Below are 14,147 nucleotides of genomic sequence, written 5' to 3' on the forward strand. Positions count from 1 at the left end.
TACAAACAAAGAAACAAATACAAGAATTTGTTTGTTTATTTGTTTATTTGTTTATTTGTTTGTTTGTTTATTTATTTATTTATTTATTTATTTCACTAAGAATGGATGAGGTTATATCATGGTCCCTACACGAATAGAAACATTTATCAGTTCTCAAGCTTGAAGCTTGAGAACTGCTAAATAGACCTGTAGCTTCTATTTATAGCACTGAAAATAGGCAAAAGGTTTCCTTTTGAGAGGTGAGGTGAGGGTTGGGTACAAAATTCTGATGATAAAATTCCAGCACTTTACATTCTTATTATACAGATCAGTGAGCTTTTTATTCTTGTTTTATTATTGTCTTAGTAGATCAGGTACGAACGAGCATCGCTGGCATTTTTATACACTGAGCACCTGCTTTACTGCTCAGCTGTGTCGGTGTGAAGGAAAAGCCTACAGGTTGTTACCCCTGTACACAGTGTGTTCATCCTTCTCTAGCCCTGCAGCCATGTTCGTTTCCGACCACGTTTCATGGCTATGGTTGCTTGGGTACTGCTGTGTCTCTGAACGCCGCAGTGACACTGAGGTCTTAACATGAGGTCTTGTTGATGTTTTTTCCAGATGAGTGAGTGTGTGTCAGGTACAACGATTAAGGTGTTGGAACTGGAGGGAGAAAGCAGCCGATACAATCATGTGATGTTTACAGGACGCTTTAACACTGGGTTTGTTTGTGTGTGTGTTTGTGTGTGTGTGTGTGTGTGTGTGTCATCTCTGTAGAACCTATTAATCTATTCAGTGATGAATAGCTGTAGTCCTGACTGTATGTGGGATATAAGGATTAGAGGAAGACGTACGTTTCACGTATACCCCTTGTTTAGTGACTGTCCTAGATCAACAATTGATCAAGGTTATTCATTTAGAGTTCTAAACATATTGCTTTATGATATTTAAGCTTTTTTTGGGAATGAGCTCTTTCTGATGTGTTTTTTGGAGTTTCTAGTTTCTTGGTGCATACAATCTGTAATTTCTTTGACATTTAAACATCTTATATCAGTGGCATAATTTAATAGTAATAGATTTGGATTTAGATTGTTTGCCTGCTCCTATCTCTGCTTCTCCTTCATTAGCTATTACGTTTAAACAAGGTCAGATTTACAGTAGCCTTCCGACAAAGTCTTCAATCTGGTTGATTCATCCATTACACACTTTCCCAAATGTAAGCTTAAAACTGTAAAGTGTGTTCCCAGTTCAGGCTCCGAATCCTGACCTGGATCGAAGTTACTGACATCGAATGAACATTGGACTTGTTGGAAACGTTTTTGACTTGTGTTAACAAATTTAAGTAGGTTTCTACTATCTGATCTATCTCTAAGTGCTAATGTTTTATTCTTGAGCATTGCTCTACTCAAGGAGCTAAACTTTTTATCTCCAATGCAAATTAATACATGCCGTTAAAAGGTGAATCCTCGTACGCTGAACCATGGAAATGATTTTGTTAAAGACTTTCATTCTAATAAGGCAAGCTTCGAGCAGCAGCTTTGAGTTTATTCTCTTGGCAGTCAAACACATCCTCATTACGATGGACCTCGAGGTGACACTATAAGCTAGAATAATTATAAGCTGATGGAGAAATTGAGACACTGAAGGTGAGAAGCTGAAGGTTTGTGATGCCTGACAGAAGCTTTGCACAGGAGAGCCGAGATGCTGATGGCAGTGTTGAGTTATTTACTCCGAGGGTGATGGAGGGAGCAAACTGCAAACTGCTTTTACCTCAGTTTCACCTCACAGCTGAAATCGTGGTATAAAATGCCACTTGTGATATGGGCTACAAGTTAAAAAAAAAACATGTTTAGAAATAGTTTGGTTACAGTATGCATTTTTATTGGTTGTACAATCCTGATTCTTCTAAATATTACAATTACTAACAAGTAATTAGGCACAAACAAACAGAAGGGTGTATCAAGAGTGTAGATATTGGGTAGGGCAGGATGTCAGTAACAATGACGTAGCCTCAAATTAATTAGCTTAAAAAGTTAATACCAATTACATTTCAAAAGTAACCTCATAACTGCCAGTTAAGAGTTGACCAGATTGGACTGAACACAGACAACTGAACTTCGGGAAGGTTAAGTAAGTATTCAGACATTTTTGTTTTCATTAGACCTAAAGATTAAGAGTGTAATTGTCATTTTTTTAGACACAACAGAATCCTGCTGCTAGCATCCCAAGCCGAAGTTTTCAGGTTAGAAAAATGACAGAATTACAAATAACCAGAGGTGGGAGTAAGTCACACATGTGCAAGTCACAAGTAAGTCTCGAGTCTTAACCTTCAAGTCTCAAGCAAGTCCGAGTCATTTTTTGTGAGAGTCAAGTCAAGTCAAGTCAAGTCACTGCTTTATGTCAAGCAAGTCAAGTCGTAGCTTGAGTCAAGCAAGTCACTGGCAAGTCATACATATGTTTGATGATTTAACTAAATGTATATATTAAACAAAGTTAAATCTACAGTATTTATGGACTATGAGAGTTTTATTTGCAACAAAAATGATTATACAGTATGCATTTATTTTTAAGAGGTGTCCACATACAGGTGAGTTGTAAATACAATAAAAATCTAAAAATGACTAAAAATCAAAACTACAAAGAATAAGATGTAAATGTAACTGAAATAAGGCCAACATAAAAGCATGCAAAGTTTCAATATGCCTCAAACATGGCAGAAGACCATGGAAAAGTATGTATAAAAAAGTGCAATGGTTTCTATGCAACCAAATGGCATTTTTTGAGCAGGCATTCACCTTTAATGGGACATGAACACATCCTTACATTAGATCCTTCCTTTTGAACAACAGAATAACAACAACAATCAATCACGTCAATCAAAAAACGTAAATTATTGAATCCCACAAACCTTGAAGTGAATTAACTATGTGAGAGAGAGAGAGAGAGAGAGAGAGAGAGAGAGAGAGAGAGAGAGAGATTGGAGTTAGTGTAATTTATTAATTAAAGGGATAGTTCACCTAAAAATGAAAATTCTGTTATCTTGATCTCGCCCTCATGATGTTACAAACCTGTATAAATTTCTTTGTTTTGATGAACAGGACTGTTATTTTGAGGACTGTTTATAACCAAACCATTCACGAGCCCCATTCACTTCCATAGTGGGAAAAAAGAATACTATGGAAGTGAATGGGGCTCATGAATGGTTTAGTTATAAATATTCCTTAAAATATCTTCCTCCGTGTTCATCAGAACAAAGAAATTTATACAGGTTTGTAACATGAGGGTGAGAAAATTATAAAAGATTTTTTTTATTTTTGGGTGAACTATCCCTTTAAATTGAATGTGTGCGTGTGTGTGTGTGCGTGCGTGTGCGTGCTAGACAAGAATATGGCTCTGTTTGCAACTCTGAGGTTTTTTATATTTATATTTATGTTTTTTATATATATATGTGCATCCCCAAAAACGATCCATACGCTTTTCACTCAAAGCCTAACACTGAAGACCAATTATAAGTGCTATTGCAAAACAGCTGACATTTCCACATAAACAGTGACCAACCATTTACATTACATTGAGCTTGCAAAAAATTTTGATAGAACTTTGTCATTCAAATGTGAGCGATGTGGTCGCATAATGCTGTTCTTCTCTTCTCATCTTGCACAAACTCCCGGTATTATAATAACTTAATTATTTTTGGTGTAGCGCCTTCCATGTTTCGTCACGACTGTTAAGGTTTATTAGTTAATGCGCGCGCTCCCTCTGCGTGCCTGCTGCGTCACGTGGTTAGATTACGCTCTTGCGTGCGTTTAAAAACAGATTTAACAACAAAATAGACAAAAAAAGATAAAACAAAAACAAAAAACAAGTTATTTCGAGTCATTTAACTCAAGTCCGAGTCAAGTCTCAAGTCATGAATGTCAAGTCAAAGTCAAGTCGAGTCTTTTTTTAATATTTGTCAAGCAAGTCTCAAGTCTCAAACTTGCGACTTAAGTCCGACTCGAGTCAAGTCATATGACTCGAGTCCCCCATCTCTGCAAATAACAATAGATAATAAGTACAGGTACAACATGCAGTACACAGCAGCACAGTGCAAAGGCATGCCAGACAGATCCAAGACGAAACTTATTATTTTAGTATTTTAGTTATTGTATTATTTAATATACTTCCAGAGACTACAGTATTCATTCATTCATCATCTACCGCTTATCCGAACTACCTCGGGTCACGGGGAGCCTGTGCCTATCTCAGGCGTCATCGGGCATCAAGGCAGGATACACCCTGGACGGAGTGCCTACCCATTGCAGGGCACACACACACACACTCTCATTCACTCACACACTCACACACTACGGACAATTTTCCAGAGATGCCAATCAACCTACCATGCATGTCTTTGGACCGGGAGGAAACCGGAGTACCCGGAGGAAACCCCCGAGGCACGGGGAGAACATGCAAACTCCACACACACAAGGTGGAGGCGGGAATCGAACCCCCAACCCTGGAGGTGTGAGGCGAACGTGCTAACCACTAAGCCACCGTGCCCCCCAGACTACAGTATATCAACTTTAAATTTACACACATAACATGTGCTAGCACTATATGCTTATAAATATTAATAAAAATCCCAATGAGTTCATGACAACAAAGACTGAAACAGTTTGAGACTTTAATTAAACACCATGTTAAAAGTTATTATCGTTTTTTGACTTGCTAATGGGATTTGTCCTGATATGTTTCCATGACAACCATCACAAACCAACATTTCCCCTAAAATCTTACAAATATGTGGTAAATACCAAAGTAATTGTAGTTTTGTATAATACTATACCAGACACAATACTTATTTCTTATTTGAAAAGCCATCAGACGCATCTAGAAGGAGTCACAAGCATCTTAAAGGTTTATTTCAGCCATACTGGAAAACTATTAGTAACTGTAACAGACTAGCTATTAGTAACTGTTACAAAACCCACAGGAGTTAACAGAAGACTGTGATGGCTGTCAAACCATTAACCTGCTTTCATCTCATGCTAGTGAAACTGGTCAAGATCTGAACTAAAAAATAAAGCATACAGAGTTGGACAGATTATTATATATGGTCAAAAAAAAGTCCAATTCAGTTTCTAGCTTGTAGAGCTATGTTTGACCTGCATGCATAGTCTTAATGAAAGGTACAGGATCTAAACAAATAAATACGACACATATACGATACAAAACTGCTTCATAATAGTAACACGTCTGAAGAATGAAACGAATGCTGTTGATTGAAAGAGGAAGAAAAAAAACAGACTAGATCAGCTGTTGCTAGAAGACATAAATGTATAAATGATGATCGGATTCAAACTCACAACCTTCGAATCAGTAGCCCAACAGGTTAACCACTGAACTACCCCTTTTTAAAACTGGTGCTTTACGTCAGTCAAGATTTTCTGCTAATACACTAGATGGCCTAAAGATTGTGTAGACCTGTCCATACAGTTGTTGAGCATTATACACCAGATTGAATCCCGTTTGCTGTTATAATAAGCTCCACTCTTCAGGGAAGGCTTTCCACTAGATTTTAGAGCGTGGCTGTGGGGATTAGTGATCATTCAGCTACAAAAGGATTAGTGAGATCAGGTGATGGGAGTGAAGGAGGTCTGGGGTGCAGTCAGTGTTCCAGTTCATTCATAAAGCTGTTCAGTGGGTTTGAGTCAGAGTCAGGGCTCTGGACAACATTCATGGAACTTCATAAAGCTTGTGTTGTGCACAGAGGCATTGTCACGCTGGAACAGGTCTAAGTCTCTTAGTTCCAGTGAAGGGAAGCTGTAACTCTACAGCATACAGAGATGTCCTGTATAATTCTGTGCTCCCAACATTGTGGCAATATTTTATGGAAGAATCTCGCATGTACTGTATAGGTGTGAAGGTCAGAGCCCACAAAGTCTACACTTTATACCCTTCACCATTAAGGACATGCAGCATTAAAGAAACTGCATTTAGCAAGCATTATGTCAGTTCAGATCTCCACAAAGGCACATGGCATTAAAAGTTTCAGCACCTGCCACAACAGAGACAGCTGCCACCTGCCAGCTTCAGATACGCAGTGTGAGGTGTCTGTGCTCCCTCTGGGTTTGTGTGAATGACAGCTGTCAGCTATAGTGTGTGTATCTGCACTCTAGTGACAGGCTCAGCTCAGCACTAGGATTTACTGATGCAGCACAGACGTTCATTATTTTGAAGAGCAGAACGAAAGCAAAACAAGGAAAGTCTTTGAGACTTGGAGATCGTGCAGCATTTAGGATTCTGAGTGTGTTTCTGAGAATCCATTGTGCTAAGGATAATCTTTTCTTCTCCCAGTTACTACATAACAGCTGGATCAGTTTAAATAAATGCATAGGTAGAATTTCCATGCTGTCTTAGTGGTAAGCAATGAATCAATGGATGGATAAATGAATGAATGAAGGGATGGATGGACAAATGAATGAACGAATGAATGAATGAATTAATTAATTAATTAATAGATGGATGGATAAATGAATGAATTAATGGATGGATGGATGGATGGATGGATGGATGGATGAATTAATTACATTAATGTCCATATATCAGTGGTTCTAACAATAGTGCTGATTGTAAGGCAGCTTTACATTAATTTGCTTTTTCTATGCAGTCACGTCTCTGGTTTGCGACTTGCCCAAGGACAAAGGACAAACTCCTAATCATTTATATGGTGATGCCTTTTGTGAAGAGATGCTTATTTAACGTTTATGGAAGGAGTCTCCAGTATCAGAGAGCTTTGTATATTGTGGTTTCTTGGTAACATTGCAAGTTTTTGTATTATTAACTCCAAGAGAAGGAATGAAGAGAGACTGATGAAGGAGTGACTTTTTGTAGTTACTATATCGTATAATACAGCAGAACACATTCCACAGATGTTCCGCTATATTAAATGTCACTGTGAATTGATAAATTCATACAAAATATGACGTTATTAATTGACTGTTTTATTAGAATTTGATAAAAAATAAGATAAATAAAACAGGACCTGTCCTAATACAACAATAATTGACTTAACTCTTTTATATTTACTTACATTCTGTTTTATACTCTGCAATCATTTATTATTAAATCAAGAATTCATGTACACTGCAGCAGTATACTGGCACAGCGGAGATCATTGAGGCTTCACGGCTGCACGGTCTTCATGGGGTTTGATTGAGGAGTTTGGTTTACAGTCTGTATGGAGTTTCACGTGTTCTCTTTTTTTGGATAATTCCTTTTAGAGAATTTATAGATTTGTCTTATATTAGTTACATTAATTTACATAATTAAGTTACATAAACCTTAAGAAGGGATTACTGCTTTATATCTCTAAGAAATATGAACATTTTGTGCAGCTCTATGCAGCTCTATGCAGTAGAGTTCTCACTGACTCAGTGAGTCATGTCCTTGATTGCAGCGCACACATACATGCTATGTAATATTCTACAGGCGTCCGTATATCTACATTCTCATACACACACACACACACACACACACACACACACACACACACACACACACACACACACACACACATACACAAAATCAAAAAATACTAGAACTATTACTCTTTATCTGTAGGACATTTTATCATCATCAGTGTATAGTTTAATGATCAAAAATAACCTTAGACCGTAAGAAGGCCAGAGGATTAGCATTTCTTGACATCAACAATGATCCTTATCCCTATAATGTTTCTAATGGATAGTTTCTTTTCTAAGGTTCAAAGATAACATCAAACATATCACATAAAATGTTTTCACCTGATAAAAATATAATACTATAGAAAAGAAGAAAAGTGTGAGAAATATATCAAATTCAATATTTGATGTGATAAGCCTTAGCATATTAAAATGCATCAGTGGTCTTGGGTACATATTGTGCTGTTTTGCTGAGCAGTGCTGAGAATCTGTCGCAGTTTTTCTGGAGACTCTGTCTGTCACACACACTTCTTTTTCTGAAGGTAAATCCTGGCAGCCTTCGTTATAGTTTTTGTCTGAAAAACGGTCTATTGCATAATGTTACTTTCTTTAATGACATGCAAGCTTTTTTTTATATCATTACATTTTCTTTGGAATATATTCTTGTTTTTACTGAAGCAATGATTCAGAAGTCGTAAACTAGATATCTAAGAGAAACAAATTAGTTTTAGTTTTTTACTTTTACTCAGTATTGTTTTTGACTGTTGAGGTTCTCCCCGTGCTTCAGGGGTTTCCTCCAGATACTCCAGTTTCCTTCCCTAGTTTAGACATGCATTGTAGTCTGATTGGCTTGTGTAAATTGTGTAGTCCTGTGTGAGTAGGTGTGTGTGTGTCCAACTTGTGCCTTGAGTTCCATGGGATAGGGAATAAGATCCCGGATCCCCAGACGATAAGCTGTGTAGAATTTCCATGGAGATGGCTCTCTGGAAATCTCACTGCAAATCACGTGTTTTCCCACAAAATTTTCTATTTCCTTTTAAATTGTAATTAGAATCCTTGTGGGTTTTTCTCTTACATGTAGCCCATCCATGCTGTTTTCCTGCACATTCACGCACCTCTCCACACTTAAGGACAAGTTTATTTCAGCCAATCCATTCTTGTGCATGTTCATATTTATACCAACATTCAATTTATTAAGTCAATGTTAAATTCTGATTCTTTTATATGACTCATTCATATGATTCAATAACAGACTTTGAGAAGGTGGTTGGGGTTATTGGCATGGAGTCTGAGCTCTGCAGGATTGTAGTTTTGAACATCATTAAACAAACAATGAACTCAATTTAAACCATGCAAGATTTTTTTAACATAGAAAAAAAACGGTTGTTGATATTCATGTGATGGGGTGGCAGTGGGAGGTGTAGTGTTGGAGCAGCATGGGAGATCAGGTCTCTGGTGAGGATTGTACAATGTGCCTGGGGCTGAGTCACCTGGAGAACTGGAACTGGGGAATATCTCCAAACAGATGGTCCTTTTCAGACCTCTCATATGAACACACACACACACACACACACACACACACACACACACACACCAGTAAATAAGGTGATGTCTGTGCTGCGTGCAAACATTTACTTCTGCTAAACATGGTGTAATTCTGCAGTCTTGGATGTCTCCACAATGTGTGTCCAATCACAATCGCATTATGGTGATGAATCCTGAGTGAAGTCGATCGAGAGAGAGAGAGAGAGAGAGGCTCAGAATACAATGTGCTGTTCAAAATAAACACACAACACACAACACTCCAGTGACCACGTGTTCATGTGTTTAAAGTCCCACTGAAATGACCTCACTGAGACACTGCAGAATGCAGCACACACCACCAGCAGAGCGCGATGTTGTGTTTGCTTAACATCAGGAGGATGTTGTCATGCTCCATCTTTATCATTTTTCCTAAAAAAAAAGAAAGAAAACACAACCTCCCAGCATGCAGATCTGTGTTTATGACCCTGCTCAGTGTGATCCTGCTTACTTTTCATTTATTTGGTTCATTTGCTTTGGTTCATCAGCTTTTATAAAGATAATAGATAATAAAAAAAATGGTGAAAAGGGAAACTTCTGTTTGAATACATTTAGATTTTTTTCCCCTGACCTTCAATATACATAGCGAGTCAAAACAGGTTTAGTGGCTGTTTTTAGTTTAGTTTTACATGAGAGACATTTTGTTAACAAATATGTAAAGCTCAAGATCATCGCACAAGGTCTTATGAACATCACATGTAAATAATCATTTCATTTTTATACACTACATATACAATGATCTTTGCAAGTACAAATAAATGAAATAAGAATAAATAGATCTAATATTTTTTGAGTTTATTATGAATAAATAAAATGTTTTAGAAATTTCAAGCTTTAAATGTTTTTTTCTCTTTATTTTTCTTTGTTTCTAGGAATAAACATTTGGAATCTGAATTTTTTTTAAAATGAGTACCTGATTATTTCAGTTTAATAATCAAATATTTGCTTTATTGTAATAACAGAAAATACTAAATGCACTGTACATGATTTGTGTGCAATTTGTGGTAAGTGTGTGATGAAAAAACAGGGGAACCTCAAGGACCATGTCGAGCTCACTCTCTTAATATTTTAGTTTATAAATTATATAATATATGGTCTTGTTATGAGTAGTTTATTTACTCAGTGCCTGCAGTTTTATTGTACACAACTATACTAAGTTACTAGATATAATAATAATAATAATAATAATAATAATAATAATAATAATAATAATAATAATAATAATATTACAGTAATAATAATGTTTTATATACAGTACTTTATAAACATAGAAAATAACTTATAGGAAAACTAAAAAACTAAAACAATCCAGATCCTCTGACCCCCAGACATCATGTCAGCTGAAAACTGATGTGAGCACTCAAGGCATAGTGCAAGTGCATGAATCACCAAATCAATCAATACTCCCTTATTTTGTTTCTGCCTCAACTCAAAACAAGCGTTTTCTATTTTACACTTAGTGGACATTTTTGATAATGTCAAAAAGAATAATTCTCAATGCTGATTGGCTAGAAAGTGTTTATTCCTTTTCTATATCAGTGGTTTCGTCTAAAATGTAAAATATTAATGAATTAAAAATGAATGCACTTGTAATCGCTTGTACAGAAGGACATGGGACTCAACCATGAGAGTTGTTTCCATTTCATCTTCCATTAACTTGGTCAGAGTCACAGAAGATCCACAGTCTGTTCTGAGAATGTTGAATTCACACTAAACGGGACACCAGTCCATTGGATGACATCAGGTCTTTACACTTGGAGCAGTTTAGCATAGCCAGTCCCCCTACTGGAAGAAACAGGAGAACCCTAACAAAACCTACAGAACACAAGAAGAACATGCAGAACCAATAAGGATCATGCTTTACAAATGTGCAAATATCTTACCACATTTAATATTATGCATCGTTGACCCTGTGTTCTGACTACACTTCTTCTCTCAAGATGTAATATGATTTTTTTTTTTTTGCATTGTGGTGATTTAAACATTATAATACGCTGCAGGAAGATCATTTGATGTAGTACCGTGACCATTTGGAAATTCCTAAAGTAAAGAACAATCAAAACATGTTGACCTTCATAGTTTAGCTGTAACATGTCAGTCAATGTGGATGGACAGTAAGTCAGTCTTAATTGGCTAAGATTGTGAACAAATTTTAAATATTTATACAAATCTATAATCTTGCAGACAAATTTAATCAAACATTGATTTTCTTTTCCAAAACATATGAGGATTATTAAATGCTTCCTTTTGCATTTTTAAAAAGCCAGTGTTGGACTGACATTCCCATTGCCATTCCCATTAATCCTAGGTTGGTTGGAATAATAAATACTCTGACCCATCTCACAGTCAGTGGGAATGTGTTGGAGGAATCTGAGAGTAATTTATTGCAAATCAAAGAAACAGCCCCACATGCGCTTGCAAACTTCAATCAGTTCATTAGAGTGTGACAGTCGATCTGTGAGTCCCGCAGAACCCTATAAGAATGTAATGCACATCTCAGTCTTAAATACAGAGAACAAGACTGTCCTGGGAGACAATGAAGTACGGCAATGCTTCTCCATCTTCATGATTGATGCTGTTATCAATGTAGTTGTGTACACTGACCAGGCCTCAAACGCAAATAGTTTGTCTTATTAGAGAAACTGGAGATTTTTAATACAAATCTGGAAGCTAAGCCTATCAACTTCAGATTTCTTTTTACATTGAAAATCAGCTTGTTACTGTTGCACTGAATTTTTATTCAGTGCATGTTTGCATTGTTCTTTGCATTGATATAACTGGCAAAATCCTTACAAAGTCTGTATTCCTCCAGAATTTGTTATATCTACAAATCCTTATTTGTAGTGTCTATCTTTATAAAGTTTTTGTTTGTTTTTTTATCTGTTATCTATACCACTTCTACTGGGTCACAGGTAACCTAGAGCCTATCCAAAGAGACTCAGGGCACAAGGCTGGGTACACACTGGACAGACAGGGGACTCTTGCACAAATACTATGGATGCCAATTGATAAAACATGTCTTTGGACTGGAGGAGGAAGCCAGAGTCCTTAGAGGAAACCTCAAAGAATCAGGGAGAACCTGCAAACGCCACACACACCAAACACTAACCATTAGCCACCATGTCCTTGCTTCTTTTCTCATTTCAGATTATTTAAGAGCTTGAAAGCAATTTCCATAACAAGAGTTTTGTTAAGAGAAAGTGAATTTATCTAGAATAATATGAAAAAATTTGGAAAGCATGGGTTACATACAGTATGTGCATATCCTGGCTGAGCTAAAGAGTGACTGGAGTAAGGGATTAATTTGTATTCTTTTATAAATCAGTGCTAACGGGAATTACATAGGCATGCTTACCGGATTCTGCCAAGGGCATTAGAATGCACTTTGTCTTAGTAATTTTATATCCACTATGGCGGCTGAAGTTGTTAAATATTTTAAGCCGCAGAGGATGATATCTCTGATAAGTGCAACAAGATGTCATTCGTAAAACGAAATCATGATGTCCAGAGGTGGAAAGGCTGATATGAGGAGGTAAGTCAGTCCTATTGTATTGCTTGAGCTAATGACTTTAGGGACAGCACAACAGCACTACAAGCGAAAGTGGTCACCCTGCTTATTGTGGCTCCACTGAGCTCAAATGCACAGAATAGACAAATTCATGTTACTGCAGATGAGGAGAGATTAGTATATAATGCTTATTCATTGTAAGGATAAAATATGACCTAAACTCAAACCAGAAAAAAACATGTTTTACAAAAGGAACCTAAAAGCTTTCTGTAGATATATCAAGATATTTGCATTATACAGGCAAAAGCCATGTGATATGTACAATAATAATATGACTATTTATTGACACTATAGAGACTTTTTTTCTCAACTTACCCTTCATTAAACACATTATGTCCAAGCTGACATGATTTATAAGACTAATTGTTGTTGAGTTTTATGTGACATGTCAAAGAGGCTAATAAATATAATATTCAACTTCGACAAAGTTGTGTTATCATTTTCACAGCTGGAACAAAATTTTAGTGGTGAGAAAGCCTGCTGGTCATTTTGACAGACTATAACACAGGCATTCATTTTTACATCAGTGCAGATTACTCTGTAATCATCAGTGAGATTTATCTATAGCTTGAACACGATGCAATATTTCCCTTTTTATTTCAATCAAAACTTATGAGGTCAGACTTAGATTCTAATGTCGGAAAATCTGGTCGCTTTATTCAACAAATTATTTAGCTCATTGCATTCTCATTGGCTGACTCGGTAGCTCTCTGGCCCTGAGAATCTATTTATACTGCTTATCCCTAGAAAACTGCCTGCTTATAACTACGTAACTTTCCTGTAGCTACTGAATTAGAATAATGTGTTTAGATGAATAACTGAATAATTTGCTGGGACTTAAGGGAGTTTAAATATCCTGTTCATATCCTTTTTCAGGATGGGTGTGGGACGATTCATGGGACGATTCAGCTGACTGTCAAATTGTTTTCTATGCAGATGTTAAGCTTGCTCCATACACTGTGTTTAGGTTAAATGCTAACTGTGTTACATGTAGCTCAAAGATTTTCATCTGTCCTCAAAGATTATTTGATTTCTGAAGTGTTTTTTTTATGAATGTAGGACTCAATTATACTGAATATCATTTGTTTGCCATAATATCTCTATTCTTATGACAGGTGGCATAATCTAAATTTAGTTTTCTTAATTCATTATTTTACTGATTGGGTAACTGGTTTATATGTATGGATGAATGGAAGGAGGCTGAAATGGGCAGCATGATGGTGTTGTGTTGGTGCCTCAGCACTCCAGGGCTCCAAGTTGGACCCTGAGCTCTGGCTACAATCTAAACTGGGTTTGTGTGAATGTAGGCACATAAATTGCCCCTAGCTGTGAGTTGCTGCCCTATGATGGACTCCGGACAGATGAGGCTAAAGTGTTTGAAGCGTAAATATTATGCTTGAAATTGCTTAATGTTTTTGACACCCATTTCTCTTTCTAAATTTCTTTCTGTATTAAATAATACAAATTTTCTCCTTAATATTAAATTTTCTCCTTAATATCTCCATTATATCTGGTGGCCTGGACCATTCCTAGTCCAAGTGCTTTCTCTTTTACATCTTATTATTTTGCTTTCT

At 36.6% G+C, this 14,147-nt stretch overlaps 1 protein-coding gene across 1 annotated transcript in view; it reads left to right on the plus strand.

The window, feature by feature from the left end:
* The window catches only part of si:ch211-269c21.2 (carbohydrate sulfotransferase 8), a 69,294-nt gene that overhangs the window by 1,121 nt on the left and 54,026 nt on the right, over window positions 1-14,147 (plus strand). The gene's annotated exons all lie outside the window — the stretch shown is intronic.

This window comes from Tachysurus vachellii, chromosome 13 (assembly GCF_030014155.1).
Source record: "Tachysurus vachellii isolate PV-2020 chromosome 13, HZAU_Pvac_v1, whole genome shotgun sequence".
Lineage (NCBI taxonomy): Eukaryota > Metazoa > Chordata > Actinopteri > Siluriformes > Bagridae > Tachysurus > Tachysurus vachellii.